Source organism: Xenopus tropicalis, chromosome 1 (genome assembly GCF_000004195.4).
Source record: "Xenopus tropicalis strain Nigerian chromosome 1, UCB_Xtro_10.0, whole genome shotgun sequence".
Taxonomy (NCBI): Eukaryota; Metazoa; Chordata; class Amphibia; order Anura; family Pipidae; genus Xenopus; species Xenopus tropicalis.
Window position 1 is genome coordinate 10,971,490 of NC_030677.2, and position 12,742 is coordinate 10,984,231.

The 12,742-nt window shown below is 40.9% G+C and overlaps 1 protein-coding gene and 1 long non-coding RNA gene across 10 annotated transcripts in view; one reads left to right on the plus strand and one right to left on the minus strand.

Moving 5' to 3' along the window:
- ctnna2 (catenin alpha 2) overlaps positions 1-12,742 on the minus strand; it is a 1,024,232-nt gene that overhangs the window by 449,629 nt on the left and 561,861 nt on the right.
- On the plus strand, positions 7,389-11,515 carry LOC116408419. 6 transcript variants are annotated; one of them, XR_004220905.1, is made up of 7 exons: positions 7,899-7,939; positions 8,389-8,567; positions 9,311-9,451; positions 9,540-9,757; positions 10,728-10,889; positions 11,023-11,162; positions 11,481-11,515. It is a non-coding gene; the product is annotated as an uncharacterized LOC116408419 (long non-coding RNA). The 6 variants fall into 6 exon arrangements; XR_004220908.1 differs by lacking the exon at positions 11,481-11,515 and adding an exon at positions 9,151-9,197 and having other exon boundaries at positions 11,023-11,295; XR_004220906.1 differs by lacking the exons at positions 7,899-7,939; positions 11,481-11,515 and adding an exon at positions 7,389-7,603 and having other exon boundaries at positions 11,023-11,295.

Sequence of the window (12,742 nt, forward strand, 5' to 3'; positions counted from 1 at the left end):
TTTACTAAAATTACAGTATATCATAAAGGCTACTTAATTGTGAATTAAAAAGTAATTGAGAAGCTATGAGCATGCACGGAATAATAATGGCAAGATGGCTTAGTAAAGCACCCGATGCCGAGTGCTGAATAGGGAATGCTGGAATAAGGCTTAGTGTGAAACGCAGGGAGTAAACATTATTTATAGAAAAATACAAATACATTGTTATGTCCCACTAGCATTAGCTTCTTTTAAATAATCATTCTTGAAGTTTGACGGGAGCACGTTTTTACAGTTGTTATGATTTCTCGATACAACGTGGGTTCCATTTAAACTTCCCACCAATGAAATGGGTAAATGTTATGTATAAACACAGCGCTAGTAGCAAGATACAGCTGCTTTCCCTTCCCGGGCTTCAACAGAGCCGGGCTTGATGGATGTGCCATCCAACGCGGTTATTTATACATTTCATATATCGGAAGCAGGTAATGTGGCTGCCCAGTGGCTAACTGCTCTGTATTCCTGGGATGGGAGTGAATGATGAGAGTTATGGTGTAATAACAGCCGGAAGGTCTCCGGTTTAGGAAGAGCCGCCAATATTTCATAGTAGTTAGTATTTAGTATTAGTCCTCCTTTGTATACAATTGGATACTTTCATGAGAAAACATGTTTGTTACAAAACCCATCAGTTAATAGAGCTTCTCCCGCAGAATCCTGCATTGTAATCTGTTTTTCCCATGGGGCTAGCCATATTCTTCATTTCCCAGGGTGCCACAGCCATGTGACCTGTGCTCTGATAAACTTCACTCACACTTTACTGCTGCGCTGCAAGTTGGAGTGATATCACCCCCCCCTCACCCCAAGAACAATGGGAAGGGAGCAAGATAGCAGCTCCCAGTAGGTATCAGAATAGCACTCAATAGTAAGAAATCCAAGTCCAGCTTGGGACTCCTCCAGTTACATGGGAGTAGGAGAAACAATAGGTTAGCTGAAAGCAGTTCTAATGTGTAGCGCTGGCTGAAAGCTCAGACTCAGGCACACTTTACTGCTGCGCTGCAAGTTGGAGTGATATCCCCCCCCCTCACCCCCAGCAGCCGATCAGCAGAACAATGGGAAGGGAGCAAGATAGCAGCTCCCAGTAGGTATCAGAATAGCACTCAATAGTAAGAAATCCAAGTCCGGCTTGGGACTCCTCCAGTTACAAGGGAGTAGGAGAAACAATAGGTTAGCTGAAAGCAGTTCTAATGTGTAGCGCTGGCTCCTTCTGAAAGCTCAGACTCAGGCACACTTTACTGCTGCGCTGCAAGTTGGAGTGATATCCCCCCCCCTTCCCCCCAGCAGTCAATCAGCAGAACAATGGGAAGGGAGCAAGATAGCAGCTCCCAGTAGGTATCAGAATAGCACTCAATAGTAAGAAATCCAAGTCCAGCTTGGGACTCCTCCAGTTACATGGGAGTAGGAGAAACAATAGGTTAGCTGAAAGCAGTTCTAATGTGTAGTGCTGGCTCCTTCTGAAAGCTCAGACTCAGGCACACTTTACTGCTGCAGAACAATGGGAAGGGAGCAAGATAGCAGCTCCCAGTAGGTATCAGAATAGCACTCAATAGTAAGAAAGCCAAGTCCGACTTGGGACTCCTCCAGTTACATGGGAGTAGAACCAAATGCACTAACTTTACTTAAAGGAGATCCCACAACACTAAACTATGGGCATCCCTGGAATGCAGAAGGATCTTTTCCAGCTTTGGGTTTGGAACTGCAACCTACCCTTACAATGCAATGGAAGTACCACCACCGACCCATCTCCAGCTGCTCTTCCTCCCTTCTGCATATACTTAGTAATGTCTTTCCTGCTTAAAATTAAATCTGACTGGGTAGAACTTGTGGATTCATACAGTATATTCCAAATGCATAGAGATTGCCACTTTGCACTGATTTATTTAGCACAAATCTAATATAAGCAACAGCTTGGACGGTTCCATCTACCAACGGTTCCAGCTACTATTTATTGTTGCCTTCATATTTTACAATTTATAGCAGCGCACCAATTATCCAGTTTAGAATCTAGTATAAAGTGCATCATTTTCTTCCCTTTCCGTTGAAATATTTCCTAATGGGAGTGTTCCGCTATTTCCAAAAAATTATTTCCCACAAGTCCCCCTGTTGATCCTGAGTTGTATATTAGGCAAGAGCAGCTTGCACCGAGGTGGTATTTCTATGGATTTTTCAGTAAAGGTAGAACATGTTGGATTAGAGAGGCACTTCCAGAGCCATCACAGACTAACAACATTTGATCAGCATTGGCATGAAATAAATTGCAACTGGTAAATTATGATAAGAAGGAAAAAAAAAAATCCCCTATTAATTTCCACGATGTTGGCCATACATAAGGAAACAGCATCTTGTTCGCTCGGTTTTCTCGAAATTAAAAGGGAGTCGTTTAATGTAACACGCAACATCAATAATTTACAGTTTTGCACTGAAATGAACAACGGTTGCCACCGAATTGAGAAGATGCTCCTTTGATGAGACTTGATTTAAGTTGACATTTCAATTCATAGGGAAAAAAAAAAGTGGCTGCCTATCATTTTTTCTTGTTAATTCTGTACAAATATAACAGTTGGCTTTCGCAGCAAGCTTATTATGACAATGAGACATCTTGGATTCCATTGAACTGATACTAAGGGGCTGGTTTTAAAGACTATAGCTGTCAGTCACTTGTGTTTCTTACAGTACAGTATATACATTTCATTTCATTCTCATTGTAGCTTAGCAATTCCCCAGCTCCTGTTCCCAAAAACTGTGGTTGAACGTGCTGTAGCCTCACTCTGTGGTCAACCTCCTCCTTCTGCTGTAACATAGTAACATAGTAAGTAGTGACGACCGAATCTGTCCCGTTTCGCTTCACCGAAAAATTTGCGAATCTTTTGCCGTGAAACGGCAAAAATGTTGTGCGTCAAAAAAAAATTGGCGCCCGCAGCTATTCTTTTGTCGCCCGTGGCTATTCTTTTGTCGCCCGCAGCTATTCTTTTGTCGCCCGTGGCTATTATTTTGTTGCGCGGCTATTCTTTTGTCGCCAGCAGCTATTCTTTTGTCACCCGTGGCTATTATTTTGTCACCCGCGGCTATTCTTTTGTCGTTCGCGCCTATTCTTTTGTCGCCCGTGGCTATTAATTTGTTGCGCGGCTATTCTTTTGTCGCCCACAGCTATTCTTTTGTCGCCCACAGCTATTCTTTTGTCGCCCGCGACTATTCTTTTGTCGCCCGCGGCTATTATTTTGTTGCGCGGCTATTCTTTTGTCGCCCGCGGCTATTCTTTTATCGCCCGCGACTAATTTTTGTTGATCCACAGCTATGCTTTTGTTGCCTGTGGCTATTCTTTTGTCGCGGAAATTTGCCGTGAATCCATGCCTGGTGAAACATTTCGCCCATCACTAATAGTAACTTACGTCCATCACGTATATATATATAACCTGCCTAACTGCTCGTTGATCCAGAGGAAGGCTAAAAACCCCATCTGAAGCCTCTCCAAGGAAAAACTCCTTCCTGACTCCAAGATGAAAATCGGACCAGTCCCTGGATCAACTTGTACTAAGAGCTATCTCCCATAATCTCCCATAATTCCCTCACTTTCTAAGAAGCCATCTGTACCCCTGCAGTGTAGTGCAAGGAGCCCTTAATCAACTGACAAGAATGCAATAATGGATTAAGACAGTGATCCCCAACCAGTGGCTCGGGTACAACATGTTGCTCCCCAACGTTTTTGATGTTGCTCTCATTGGCCTCAAAGCAGGTCATCATTTCTGAATTTCTGGTAAGGAGGCAAGTTTTGGCTGTATAAAGACCAATTATAATACCTAACAGAACCTTCTGTAGGCTGCCAGTCCACATAGGGGCTATTAAGTAGCCAATTACAGCTTTTATTGGTACCTCCAAGAACATTTTTCATGCTTGTGTTGCTCCCCAACAGTTTTTCCATTAAAATGTGGTTCACACGTAACAAAGGTTGGGGATCCCTGGATTAAGACATCAAAGAGCAGTAAATGCAATAAAACTCTATTAAGCACTTGCTAAACTACACAAAAAAATATATTTTTCTTTCTAACGATGGAAAAAAAATATACACATATAAATTTGTGGATCAAACAACCCTGTCTTTCAAGCAATCCGCACTTTCAGGGAAGCCTTTAAGGACAATAACAGCCGAGGCATGTCCTACTTCTCTGTTATTGATGTTTACTCTATAAAAAGCTTCCTATGTGGTACCCTGAAGGTAACGACTTTGAGTATTTCCTGAGGTAAGATACCGGAGAGAGGCAACTAGACAAATGTCTTCAGTAACAGCTCATTTCACTTGGCTCTGTGCGTGAGTGATCTCCATGTGTGACAACAGTGAGGAGAACCTAACAGCTTAATAATGCATGCACTTAGGCTTAGAAAGTATCACAGATAAGTACAAATCAAACTGTATAAATGCCGGATAAAGAGAAGCATTTCTAGACTAAAAAAAGTTTTACTCAAGGTATATATAGAGCTAGAATATAGCTATAACCTGAGCCCTTGGTGGTCATCAAAGGAGAAGGACATTATTCTATTGCCAATAAATTAGTACAAGCTAGAACTCTATATTTATTCTGCAGAAAGCTTTACCATACCTGAGTAACAGCCCTAGAAGCTCCCTCCATTTGTTTAAGATAGCAGCTGCCATTTTTTGGTCTTAGTAGCTTCCTGCTGCAGCTCTGGCTGCTGATAGCTCAGATTACACATAGTGGGGAGGGGGAGCAAATTCTGATGGGAGGGGAAAGAGGAGCAAACTGAGCAGACTCGTGCCCGTGCCCTGAAGCATTTTTCTGAGAGCAGGAAGTTTAACACAGAAGAACATGTGTACACAAAAGAAGACAAGAAATCCTGTGTTTCTTTTGATAGAGGACTCAGTGCAGCGTTTCTGTGAGTGCTTATGGCTGTATTAACATAGACCTTTCTGATAAAGCTTACTGAGTTTTTACCTTTCCTTCTCCATCAATCTGAACAGGATTGCGTGACAGAAAAGGATAGTTGGATTATGATATAAATTAAGTAGGAAGAACCCCACAACTATCCCCATACACTTAGGAGTATTAACAGGATACAGGAAAAGGAGGGTTTTCTGTACCTGTAGATGTTTTTTCTTATATAAATTATCAGTGTTATATACTGAAATAGATGAAGCTGATGAGTAAACTCTAGTCAAAGACTAATGAAAGTGAGACCAAATCATCATGAAAGATTTAGGAGGCGTGGCCTTCCCAGAAAGAGGCTAACTCTAATATTTTATATAAAACTATCAATTTTCCAATGAAAAGCCTTTTATTGGTAGCCCTCTTACACAAAAGGTTCATTTTAATCAATATCGTTTCAGGTATTATTTACCAGTTGTTATAGTGCCAAGACTTTTATAAAGAGCTCTAAAGAGATTGTTCTACGTTCACATCCGCCCCTTCCTCAGTGAAACTTACATTCTAAGATCACATTTACGCCTGCACTGAGGTACTTTCATTTAAAGGGGATTCTGGGAACAAATATGTTAAGGTCCCACCCCTGGCTCTCCCTAAGCTGATCAGAAAACCCTGCACTACACTGATGAGCCCCAAGGGCGAAACCGGTCTGTAGTTGGGAATCTGATCTGCTATTATCCTGGCTTTTGCTTCAAAAACCCAGTGGGTGAGCTTTAGCCTATAGGATAAACCCATGTCAATGGGATTTTTTTCTTAGGAGCCTTAAGGAATTTGTTCCCAGAATCCCTTTGGGCTATTTGCATGCGTATGAGGTGGTCTCCTCAACCCTTTTGACTTGTTCTTGGGTTATGGGAGGAAACCTGAGTATGTGAAGGAAGAAGAGGGGGAAGAAGTAAAGAAAGTCATGTCGCAAGAGCATTCCCCTTAGTGCTCCTCAAGTAAACAGTTCTTTACCTCCCCCCACTTCCTGTCTGACAATGGTCTTAACCTTATGGCTTCTCCCTCTTGCCCCTCATGAATAAAGCACTGCCTGCTTTTGTACTTTGCACACTGTTTGCCTTATTTTAAAATGACCCCTACAAACTCCTTGCAGATAGGACCTCTTACTCAGAACCTAACTCAGAACCCCAGCAATGCAAGGCACCCACCATGCCGTCCAGGTTCTACCCTTGTTTTACATTTCAAGACATGCAAAAAGCACAACCATCCATCCATACTTGGTCCCCAATAATAAATAATACAGTAACAAATGTCTGTATAATAGAAACAAAAAGCTTTAGCTGCCCATAAGCAGGAGACATCTTGACAACATCAAGCATCAGGGACCAGCGAGGGGGCTTCACAGTTCACACACCAGACTTGTTTTATGAGGTGTAACAGATGGTTTATCATACACAGCAGATGCACAGACCGGCTAAGCAGTGTGTTATAGGGTCATTATATTACTCATCCTTGTTCCTATGCAGTTTCTGAGATGTGATATGTTATCTTTATCATTGTAATATGTTACCAGCCTGCCCAGCATGTAGATATGAATCGGTTGGCTAGCATTAATTTGGTAAATATTGAAATTGTAGACATTTTTGTTCCGACCATGAATTCATATCGACATTTACGGTTTAAATGCTAAGCCTATCTTTTTTGGTGATATGCCTTGTTGCTTTGTGATAACATGCTATGCAGCAATTTGTCTTAAGGTGGTCATACTAAGGGGCTGGATGGCTTTTTAGCAAGTGAGGGAATACAGGGTTATGGGAAATAGCTCTTAGTACCAGTTGTCCCAGGGACTGGTCCGATTGCCATCTTGGAGTCAGTAAGGTATTTTTTCCCCTCTGAGGCAAATTAGAGAGGCTTCAGATGGGGTTTTTTGCCTTCCTCTGGATAAACTGGCAGTTAGGCAGGTTATATATAGGCATTATGGTTGAACGTGATGGACATACGTCTTTTTTCAACCTAACATTCTATGTTAGTAAGACTGAAATTGTAGGATAAAGCCTTAAATATAACAAATGGGAGGATGAAATAGTTGGCTGCACCAATCATATGAAAGTGACTTCCACTGTAGGTCCCCCGAGGATATCGTCACATACACAATACATGCACAGATTTTATCTTTATCCAACTGAAATTTTCTAAACTGTCCGATCGACCAAATCACTGTTCGCCATGGTACGAAAATGATCAGGATGATAATTTCGAGCCCACACATGGTCCAAAAATCATACAAAACTACATTTTATTGGAGCTTGTATGGCCAGCTTCAAAAGAGTTGCTGGGATTACTATCCAGATCTTTCTCCTTCAAGGATTTATATAACATAAGCTGCCCATAGATGTCAAGATCCTCCCCACACAGCAGCTGACTCCGAGCCGGATCCGTTTTCAAACCGGCAAATCCGCGTTACAGTCACCTCCGTTTCCCACATGGCAGCTGACTCCGAGCCGGATCCGTTTTCAAACCGGCAAATCCGTGTTACAGTCACCTCCGTTTCACAGCTCAGGGCCGGGTGTCAGTGGGCGGGAACATTCGCTAAACGGATCTGTGCCGCATCTGTGAAAACGAATCCGTGAAATTCTTCGGTGTGGTAGTTATCGGCGGTACAGTACATCCTCAGAGCTACAAATTTCATAAAGGTAAGTCACTGTGCTGCCCCAGCAGGTAATACTGTACAGTACATAACCATTAAAGTTAATGGTTTATATGTATTTTCATTGTTACGCTGCCACCTAGTGACCAAGGTCGCATTACAACTTGTTTACTTCAAAGTCTGTATACCCTCCCATTCCCTTCCTTATGTGTGACGTCAGTTCCTCCCATCATGCCATTCATGTTCCTGCTTTCCATGTGGGAGGAGCTACTCCAGGGGTTGGGAAAGCAATATTTCTTTTGACCTCCAGCATTTGTCCATCCACCCCAACGTTTGTTAACCCACAACAAATAAACAACCTTTTGTGGATTCCAAGAGTCTGGTGAGTTCTGCTATCTGGCAAAGATTGCCCAAGGTGGTTGTGCCCAGCTCCATACAGGCCCAGGGAGAGGGGTCTCAGGGGAAACTCAGCCATTATCACAGCATATTATTAGAGACTATTACACCACTACTACTATATACCATTTAAAATACATTTAGAAATATTTAACTATAGAGCTGAAAGGCTAGGTAGTGTAAACTTCTCTTTTTTTGCTTTGAAGTAATTTGCTATAATTGCCAAAGGAAGCAATGGACTGTTTGGATATTTTGCAGTACTATAAAGGGTCAACTGATACAAGTCATACTATAGATTCCATAGTGTAAGTTAATTTAATATTTTGTGTGTCTTTTTATGTATTTTGAGTGTTTTTAGGTTTTAATCTTAAAGCAATTTGTTAAAGTTTTTAACTCTGCCAAACATGATTAGTTGGTGTTTGTGTTGTTTGTTAGGCAAATCTTTGGCGATACAGACTCTGACAGTGAGCCAGAGACGGCTATAAAGAGGAGATGCCACAATGTCCTCCCTTGTCCAGTACCACCTATTCCTTCCCCTACTCCTGACAATGAAGCTTGCCAGACTACTGCTAGACCTCTCCTAGACCAGAGGCAGACAGAATCTTATTTTACTGGTATATTCTTTTATTTTCGTTAAATAGTTTTTTAATACTGTTATGTTAATGTTACAACTGAACATGTATATACAGTCAAGCCGTGGCAAATTTTATCTTAAGTCAAGGTACTTGCCTGGATCTGATGCAGTTAATGTAACTGTTAGGGCTCTGACACACGGGGGAGATTAGTCACCCGCGACAAAACTCCCTGTTCGTAGGCGACTAATCTCCCCGAGTTGCCTACCCCTGTCATCCCACCGGCGCAAATCGCCGAAAAAGATGGCGGGTCATGGCAACTCGGGGAGATTAGTCGCCTACGAACAGGGAGTTTTGTCGCGGGTGACTAATCTCCCCCGTGTGCCAGAGCCCTAAAGTTAATGTTTTTATGTGCTGAGTGAATCTGACAGAGTTTGGCTGAACATTGTTCATTGTAAGCTTACATTTAGTTTGGTCATTTAGCAGATGCTTTTATACAAAGCAACTTGCACATAAGGACAATAGAAACTATAAACATAAAGGATTTATTATTATAATAGTACATTTATCATAATTTGTTGTTATTCACTTAAAAATATGTTATTGACATACCTATGTTTCACAGCAGCACCACCTGCCCCCTTAAGTACATCTTGCATGCCTTCCAGTCAGGTATTTTTTATAATAATTAATATATATATATATATATATATATATATATTATATTTTTTAATAATTGTTTGCATGCCATCTTTGCTAAAAATAATGACTCTCCCCATCCTCAGTGCCTCAAGTTGCAACACGTGTCTCTCACACACCATCAAGCTCTATGGGCCAGATCTCTGCCACGCCTCTGCCAGATGAGCATTTCTTTAGGCCCACATTTAGACCGGGGAAGACAGGCACTAGACCAATTCCATGCTCTGGTAAAATCTTTTTTTTTTTTTATTTCAAACATCCAGTTTTTCAAAATGATATATAATAAGAAAACTTTCAATCTTTCCTATATTGTAGCTGCTCAGCTGCACATCCTAACTTTATTGGAACATGTGAAGGAACAGCAAATGGCGATTGCTGCTGCTGTGAACAATCTTGCTGCAAGACTGGGGACAGAGGCTCCTGTGGCTGAAATGCCTAAAGACATCAGTATCCCCCTGACCACTGTGCCTGAAGTTGAGGAGTTTGAGGAATGGCTTAAAGACTCAGGAAATTCATAAGCTAAACAAAACATGGTATGTTTTTTTCCCATTATCTAAAGCTACTTTATGGTTGTTGTACCTACGTTATCTCAAGTGGTTCTGTGCCTGTTGTAGTGATACTGGCCTCGAATATTAATATTCTTAGTTTTGGTTACATATTATTTAAGGTGAGAGTGTTAGATTTAGGGCACCAATTAATATAAAGTTTGGTACTCGTTCGGTTCATGGTACAGAACAACATGATGAAGACCATCCCTCCCTCCAGTGATCAGATGCTCTGTATGTCCATTAAGAAACATTACGCAAACTCTATACAGAGTTAACCCATGGAAATCTGCTGGACTAGACAACATTCCTGGCAGAGTGTTCAGGGAATGTGCAGGACAGCTAGCATCTTTAACATTTTCCTGAGCAGCGCTGTTGTTCCTACGGGGGGGGGGGGGGAATTCACAAAAGTGGAGAGAGCCCTTTTTTGGAGTAAAAGTTGTGGAAAAACCGGTGGAAAACACTTTCTCCAGATTCACAGACAGAGATCCGCCTAAATTCCGACTCAACCGCCACTTTTTAGTTTTTGGTGAAAGAAATATAAACAACCGCAAAAAATCCTCTGCCCTCACCCATTATCAATATGTAGAAATAGGACATTAGGACATTTCTGTGCATTCAGCTACTAAGAAATGCCTCCCCCCCCCAAAAAGAGGGATTGTTTGTCCATATATTGCAATATACTTCAAGCTGGCCAACTACGTCAAAGTCATCCCTTCTGGCCCTTCTGAGCAAAGGGACTAAGTTTTACCTGCAGGTTGCAGGTAAAACTTAGTCCCTTTGCTGTACTGCATCAGCTATATGTGGTTGTAATGACAATAAAAGCATCTTGACTTTACTAATGTCTCTCTCTACTTTTGTAGTCAGAGAGGGTCCTGGAATATGCTGTTCTCTACATTATATAAAATTTGTTCGTTTTGATTAGAGCAGAGAATATAATATATTTTTGTCTTTTCAGATATCTGCTCTGGGTGCTGTTGGAGGTCAAAACACCAAAAGAGTGACATGGAACATACTTTCAAGGCTTTACTCAGATGCAGTAGCCAAACAAATAAACTGGAAAGGAGTCAATGGGACTCGAAGTGCTTTAAGGAAATGCTCACAAGAAGTTTATTGATCAGTAAGTATTGAGTAATACCAAGAAGTTGAGTATTAGATACATCTTTAAAACCTAAACAATAAAGTTACTATGCCATTATTATGGAGCTTATTATTCTGTGGAAGTTAAAAATTCTTATTTTTCTTTTTTACAGGGGCTGTAAGAAAGAACCAGTCTTCGACCAATGCAGCAGACAGTGAGATAGATTCTTATGCCATCCATTGGTTCAATCTTGCTCCTGACCATGGCGGTGGCCGGAAAGAGCGTTCAAGAGTCAAAGAGGCGTTAACTGAGGTAAATTCAGATCCAAGAAGCATAGTGGCAGTTACATTTTTTCATTAGGACAACAAGTCAGTAATAGAGGTTGACTTCATGATAAAAATAAATTTCAACTTTTATTTAAGGCAAAAAACTCAAACATTATTAAACAGCCATTGATTTATAGATAAAAAAATTATAAATAAATAAAAATATTACTAGAATTTGTGAGATAACTTAATCGGTATAATAAGTTATAAGTTAATTTGCAGTTTATCCATAGTCTGTCTCATAACACTGCTTTAGTGGAAAAATAACAGCTTTCTTATTGGTGTTTTTTTTTTTTTTTTTCAGATGGCCCATGGGAATTAAATTGTTTGACTGCTCTATCTGATTGTGTCTATGAAGATTCTCATTCATCCAGGACATGATACACAGTATCTAGTAGAATTAAGTCTAAAACAACTGGACTTTTCTGAGTTTTTCTTGAAAACGTTTCACCCCTCATCCAAGTGGCTTCTTCAGTTCAAATGACTGGTAGGGAATTCCCCGGTATTTAAACTCTTGATGGTAGTAGAGTCACAGACATCCAATCACAATGGTTCCATTGAACTTGTTCAGTTAGGTGTTAGCTGAAACTGACAGGTGTAAGAAGGTAGGATCCAATCACAATGGTACCAAGATTCTCATTGATGAAGGTGTTAATCCTTCAAAGTACATGACTGGAAGTGTGAACTGTTGTGAAACTGCCGGGGTAAGGATGTCAACGCGCCATTGTATGTTGGTGACAAGCGGTGTCTCAGGCCCCCTCCTCTGTTCAGGGATGGTTTTTCCAAGCTGGCATAAATGGCCTCTTTCACACCTCTTTCAAACCATCTGTCCTCTCGGTCCAAAATATGCACGTTACTGTCCTCAAAAGAGTGACCTTTTTCCTTGAGGTGTAGATAGACTGCCGAGTCTTGTCCTGAGGAGTTTGCCCGCCTATGTTGGGCCATTCTCTTACAGAGAGGTTGTTTTGTCTCCCCAATGTATAAGTCTGAGCACTCTTCACTACACTGGACTCAGAAAAGTCCAGTTGTTTTAGACTTAATTCTACTAGATACTATCTGATTGTGTTTTTAGTTCATTGGGATAAATATGTTATTATTAGTATTCTCTGTTTTGTTCTGACCACATTGTTTGGACTCAGGGGACCAACTCCTGTAGTTGCACAGTTAAAAAAATAGTAAATAAATAAATAAATGAATTTATTTGCATTGTTCTTGTACTGTTTTATTTGTTTTTTATTTACACTTTGCACAATAACTATTTTTGTCAACAGTGTTGTAAAGATCAGTGTTTGTTTTTCTTTTATTAGTATAAATTAGTATAAATATACTGTTGGATTCTTTAATAAAGCTGTGGCCGAACTCCACCCACCAAAACGGTGTCATTGTGTTTTTCTTATGTCAGTTGGGCTCATTGGGGGGGATTAGGTGGAAGGAAGGGAATAAGTCTCCGCAGTCTGGGCCAGATCTGAGTCAGCTGAGCGAACTCCAGGCCAGATGCTATGATGATTTGGCTCAAATGTGAACCACATCTGGCCCACATCTATTCCACACTTCTGGCCCACATCT